Source organism: Perognathus longimembris, chromosome 1 (assembly GCF_023159225.1).
Source record: "Perognathus longimembris pacificus isolate PPM17 chromosome 1, ASM2315922v1, whole genome shotgun sequence".
Classification (NCBI taxonomy): Eukaryota; Metazoa; Chordata; class Mammalia; order Rodentia; family Heteromyidae; genus Perognathus; species Perognathus longimembris.
In genome coordinates, this window is record NC_063161.1 from 71,566,606 (window position 1) to 71,572,922 (window position 6,317).

The window sequence follows — 6,317 nt, forward strand, 5'->3', positions numbered from 1 at the left end:
GATGACAGGTGTGATCCACAGCGCCTGGCTGCTTTGTCATTCCTCCCAGCCTCTGGAGCCTCCCTGGCAAAGCCTGGGTTTGATGAGATTTGTGTCATTTTGTTTGTATCCTCAGTGTGCACCATGTAATGTTGGAAAGTTGCAAAAGAAAAATGAAAATGAAATTGCCTCTGTGTTTGTTGAATGAGTGAATTCACTCCATGCTTGCTTGCTTGGTCTGTGTTGTGCTTTTTAAAAAAATTTTTTGAGTGGATGGAGCAAGCTCCTATTCCATCTCCGAGGCCCAAAAATCCACTTACTATATTGTCCTTGGATAGAGGACGTATCAGATATTAAACTGATAAGAACAGATACTACACTTGATCTTAGCCAAAAGGCCGAGAAGTGATTGTGTTGTGCTTTTGAGATAGGGTCTTGCTATATAGCTCAGGCTGGCCTCACACTCCTGCTCCTCCTGCCTTATGAGCTTCCTGACAGCTGGGATTACAGGAGGGCACCGCCACGCCTGGCTCACACCAGGCCTGCTGAGAGGCACCTAAGGAAATCCCCCATCATCCTCACCTTCACCTTTACTGGCTGGTCTTCCCTTTCCAACTTCTGCCCCAGCCCCCAGCCCCTTCCTCGGTCTCCTCTCCTTTCTCCACTCCCAGGTGAGCTGGCACAGGGCTGGGCATTCTGCTTCCTCACCTGTGTAACCCTCCCAGCCACCTGCCCAGGCAGACTCTGGGCCCATGCCTGACAGGTGGGGCTCTCTCTCTTTCTCTCTCTATCTCTCAGGGCCTTCCTTTCAGAGCCCCTCAGGAGTGGGGGGAGTGGGGGGAACCACCTCCCTGGCGCTTTTCCCCCAGTACCTCAGGGCAGCAGGGCCTGGGGGGCCAGGGCCCCCTGCCGGCCATTGCTGAGCCATGGATGGTTTCAGGGTCACCCGCCAGCCACAGGTCCCAGGGTTCAGTGAAGGGGGGTGTTCAGTGACCTCAGGTCCCAGAACGGCTGGTGGAACTGCCTGACCTTGCCCCCCCCACCACTGCCTGCCCACCAAAGATTCAGGTATTCTAAAGAATACCTCCTTTCATGGACCCCCCAGGACATGGCATGGACAGGACCTGGATGGCCCCCGTGTAACCCAGGCGCTCTCCCAACTTTCAGTCCTCCAGCCTCAGCCTCCCTGGGATTACAGCGCAAGGATTACAGGTGTATGCACGGCTCCTCACACCTCTTCTCCTCTGGGCAGTACCAGGATTTGCACATTTACTTGCCTGCCTCTCTGTCACTGGAGCCACACCTCCAGTCTGACTTTTTGCTGGTTATTTCTATCTTTATTATTATCTTTGTGTGTGTGCTGGTCTTGAGGCTTGAACTCAGGGCCTGAGTATTTTTTTGCTTGAGGCTGGTGCTCTACCACTTGAGCCACAGCTCCACTTCTGGCTCTTTGCTGCATCATTGGAGATGAGATTCTCACGGGCTTTCATGCCTGGGCTGGCTTTGAACCCTGATCTGAAACTCCTAAGTAGCTAGGATTACAGACATGAGCCCCTAGCACCTAGCTTTGCTGGTGATTTTGGAGATGGAGTCTTCGATTTTTCTGCCTGACCTTGGTCTTGAACCTTGATCCTCTGGATCTTAGCCTCCTGAGCAGTTCAGATTATAGACCTGAGCCACAGCCTCCTCCAGGACTGAGCTGTGGTGGGGGGGCTGTTGGACCCCCAATTGTGCACCAGCGGGGATACATGAGCCCCTTTCGGGCTTGGAGCCCGAGGCGCACCCTCATGCTCCGTCTGCGGGCGCCATCCAGGGCCGGGGGTGGGGGGGCGCCATCCAGGGCCGAGCCTCCCATCTGTGAAATGGGGCTGATGATACTGACCTACCTCATCGCCGAGTTATGAGGATTAATTAATGTTTACAGAGGACCCGGGGCGCCCGGATGAAAGGCAGCGGGCGCTGAGCGGCCTCATTACTGTAATTACATGACACCATTATATCTGGGGCCAAGGGCTTTCCACAGCTCCATCTATTACCCACGGTGGCCGATGGAGGTAGATAACTCCCGGCTCCCCCCACCAGCGCTGGTGCTCGCAGCTCCAACACAGCCCCTTCTAGAACATTCCATCCTGCTGGGAAGAAAGGACACAAGAGTCTCCCCACCTAGGCCCCTCGGGATGGGAAGGGGCTGAGGAGACTTCAGAAGGCAAAGAGACCCCCCCCCCGGGTCTCCTCTTTAGAGATTCAGTCTTGGGGTGCCTCATCCTCAGTCATCTTGGCTGGTCTCTCTGTTTTGGGGGAGGGAGGAAGGACCCCCTTCTAGGTTCACCTGGGAGCCCTGTGGGGTCCTTTTATTTTTATTTCTTAAAAAAATAATTTTTCCCTGGCTGCGATTCAGATCCTGCTTCCAGACCCCCCAAAAAGAAGACAGCATGGCCGCCCCCTGCCCCCCGGGATTGTCAGCACCCCTGTTTATGCAGTCTGGTGTTCAACCTTCCACCCACACTTCTCGGCACCCCGATCTGACCGGGGAGGCCAAGAGCTAGATCAGAAAGAAATATAATTACCTTTTTATAAGCTTATAACCCGGGCTCTGCCCTCCCCACCCGCCACGGCTGCAAATTATACCATTATCGACCCCTAATTACAGGCAGCGCAATGCGGGTCCCCCAGACCAGATTGGGGTTCCAAGATTACGTCCCCATGCCCTTCAGTCCCTTGGGAAAGAAATTGCTCCATCAAGAGGGAAGGGAGGTCACCTGGATTTCTACACATCACAGACGCTCCCCTAAAACAACAGAGACATCCCTTCCCCTCCCCCCTGCTCACACACACCCTGGGGGCTCCCCCAAAACACATCGGCTCACCCCACAGTGTGCGAAATGTCTGAGACCTTGGCAGGAACAGATCCAGACAGGTGAGGGCAAAACCTGAGGGGCGGAGGGCAGGGCCCCGGGCTCTGGGAAAGGCAGGAGAAGCTTCTAGAAGAAGTGCACAGGACAGCAGAGTGGAGACACCAGGGCCAGGCTGGGTCCCCTCCCCACTCCGTGTGACTCTTGGGGCACTGGCGCCCTTCCAGCTGTCCTCACAACATGGAGACAACACACTGGACCAGGAGTGTCCAGGCCCCAGCCCTCCCGCAGGGTGACCTGAGGGTGGGCGAGGTCCAGGCGAGGCAGAGGAGCCAGCAGAGAGGAGGGTGGGGACCACACCAGGGGGGCTCCTCAGTCCCTACCAGGACTGCCCATAGGCTACCCTCCACCCTTCTGGGGACCCCAGGAGCTGAGGAGGGGTCTCAGGCCCCCAGAACTCCTGGGCAAGAGCCAGGGCAGGGCGGGTGTCACCTGCTCACCCTTCTGCCAGCTGGCACTTGGTGCCTCCCAGCCCTGGCCTCCTTTGCCTTTTCTTTGGGGGATTCTGGAGTTTGAACTCAGGGTCTTGTGTTTGCTGGGCAGCTGGCCTGCCTCAAGCTCTACTCCCAACCTTTCTGCTTCAATTTGTTTTCCAGATGGGGTCTTGCTCTTTTGTCTGTGATAACCTTGGACTGTGATCTTCCTATCTCCACCTTCTGAGTAGCTGAGATTACAGGTGTGCATTGCTATGCCCGGCTCTCTCTTGGCCTTTCTGCTTTCTTCTTCCTGGACTGGCCCATGGTGACAGTCTCTCCCACCCTCCCTCATCACACTTGACATGTCAGGTCCTGGGTGCTTTAATTTAGCGATCTCTCTCTCTCTCTCTCTCTCTCTCTCTCTCTCTCTCTCTCTGGCTTGAACTCAGGGCCTAACCCTTAGTTTTTTCACTCAAGACTGGCACGCTACCACTTGAGCCACACTTCCAGCTTTTTGCTGGTTAGCTGGAGCTAGGAGTTTCAAGGACTTTCCTGCCTGGGCTGATCCTCCGATCTCAACCTCCTGAGTAGCTGGGATTACAGGCGTATGCACCAGTACCCCCTGTGAGTGTCCCTGACCCCATCCTCACAAAGCCACCGAGGCCTCAGGCTCAGAGCTGCCCAGTGTTTCCTCCATCCGGCCGGCAGGCCACTCTCGCTGTGGCCCGTCCCCAAGTCACATACATGTTGTAAAACCTCCTTTGCGCATTTGGATTCAAAGCCCCGCAAAGTGCAGACACCCCCGCGCAAGCCGCTGCGCAGTTATGGAAAGTCTGACATGTGTGGGAACATATGGCGGGAGTTTCACTTGCTGCGCCTTTTTAACGTTGGACGGGCACACGCGCCAGGCATCTGTGCCTCGGGAAGAGGAAAGGCTGGGAGCTATGGGGAAGCCAGGGGATCTGGGTCCTGTCCCCCCCCCCCCACCACCAGCACTTACCCCGCCTGCCAGGCTGCAGGAGGGGGAGGTCTGCATTGGTTCCTTCCCTCCTTGTGCTCCTCATCAGCTAGCTTCCCCCAGGACACCGCAGCCTGGGGGGCCCGATGGCTACGTTGATACTGTTTCTCCTTCATCACTGATCTTTCTGGAAGTGACAGTCGGGACATTTTGGCCTCTCCATGGAGAAGTGGTCCTGGTTCTTGGGGGGGATATAGGGTCTTGATGTCCAGGACCCTTTCCCTCTGCTGGATTCCATTTCTAAACACAGCCTGGTCAGGTGAGAAAGTCAAGGCCTAGCCTAGATAGGGTAGTTCACGCCTATAATCCCAACCACCTAGGAGCCCAAGCCAGGAGGATGGAGTTCTGAGGCTGACCCAGGCAAAAAAGCATGAGACCCTATCTGAAAAAAAAAAAAAAAGAAGCTAAAGCAAAAACGTTCCGGAACATGGCGTGAATGGGAGAGTGCCCTTCTAGTAGGCACATGGCACTGAATTCAAATCCCAGTATTGGAAAAAAACCAACCCAAGCCAAGTCCCAAGGCAGGAGATGTGACCACACGCCCCTCAGCGCCAGCCTCAGCCTCCGTGTGGCCCCTGGGAGCCCCACCTGCCCATCAAGGGGGGGCTCTCACACAACCCCTGGCTCAGCTGGGGCTGGGGGAGGGGGCACGGGCAGGTCAGAACCACTCACTCTGAGCAGCTTGGAAAACAACAAAGCAGGCTTGCAAACAGCCATGGGCCCAGGGCAAGTTGGGGTTTAGATGAGGCCACCTAACAAAAATACTAAATGGAGACCCAGAGTGCCCTTACCTAGTCCCCACCTCCCCAGCTACCAGAAGCCGCCACTGGCACAGCAATGCCAACCTGCCTTTCTCACTTTGATTTAAAACAACAACAAGAAGCCCCAGAGGTGAAATCAAACATTACCCATCATCTCCTATGAGCCCCTCGTGCACCCACCCCCTAGCAGCCAGTGACCTGGATTTGGGGGGGTCATCTCCAACCCTACAGAGAGGGAGGGGGCCCCAGCCCAGGTCACAAATGCCTTATTTGGTTGTTCTTTAATCAAAGCACGGAACAAAAACAAGAGTGAGGCAGGTGGGTGGAGAGATGAGATGAGGGTAAGATGACAGCCCTGTCACCATCCTGGTATTTTGAGCTTTTGCGATGGCGCCCGGCACACAGGTTGGCAGAGCCCATGGGGTAATTGATCCCCTGGGCGCCACCTGCCAGCGCCTGCCAGCACCTGCTCCGCCCTACTTTAGTTTCAGCCTTCAGGTGTGGAGAAGCAGAAAGGAGAAGCTGACCCACCCGTCCAGCCGTTAGCCCCATGGACAAATGGCTCTGGCCTTCCCCATACCCACAATGTCCCTGGCTTTTTGTCCCTTTCTTCCCCTCCTTTTATTTGCTCTCTTACTGGGGCTGGAACTCAGGGCCTGGGTGCTGTCCTTGAGCTTTTCACTCAAGGCTGATGCTCTACCACTTGAGCTATAGCTTCAGGTCTGGCTTGTTGCTGATGGATTGGAGATAAAGAGTCTCACAGACGTTCCTGCCCTGGCTGGTTGTGAACTGTGATCCTCCGATCTCAGCCTCCTGAGTAGCTGGGATGACAGGTGTGAGCCACCAGCGCCTGGCTTCTCCTGGGTTCTTTTCAAGTGCATCTGTCCCAGCTTCTTCCTGCAGGAAGAATAGGGCTTCTGGAATGTTCTGTTCTGAATGGCCTCAGGAATTCATGACTTTCCCAATTAGCAGGGTGGGGACTGTCAGGTGGCCAGTGGGGAGGCGGGGACACAGTGATCCTCTGTGCATTTGAGAGAGAGAGAAAGAGAGAGAGAGAGAGAGAGCGCGAGCAGGAGCTGGGGGTGTGTGGGATACAGGCTCTCCAGTGAAGGGTGCTGGGCTCTCCCTGTTATCTACACTTCCCACACAGCCTGGCTCACAGGCACACACTGGGGGTTGAGATGAGATCCTGAGAACCCTTCGGCCTGGGCTGCCCTTGAACTGTGATCCT

The 6,317-nt window shown here is 55.6% G+C and overlaps 1 pseudogene; it reads right to left on the reverse strand.

The window, feature by feature from the left end:
• Positions 1-235: 235 nt before the first annotated feature.
• Positions 236-389, reverse strand: LOC125341859 (annotated as a pseudogene).
• Between the last annotated feature and the right edge of the window lie 5,928 nt (positions 390-6,317).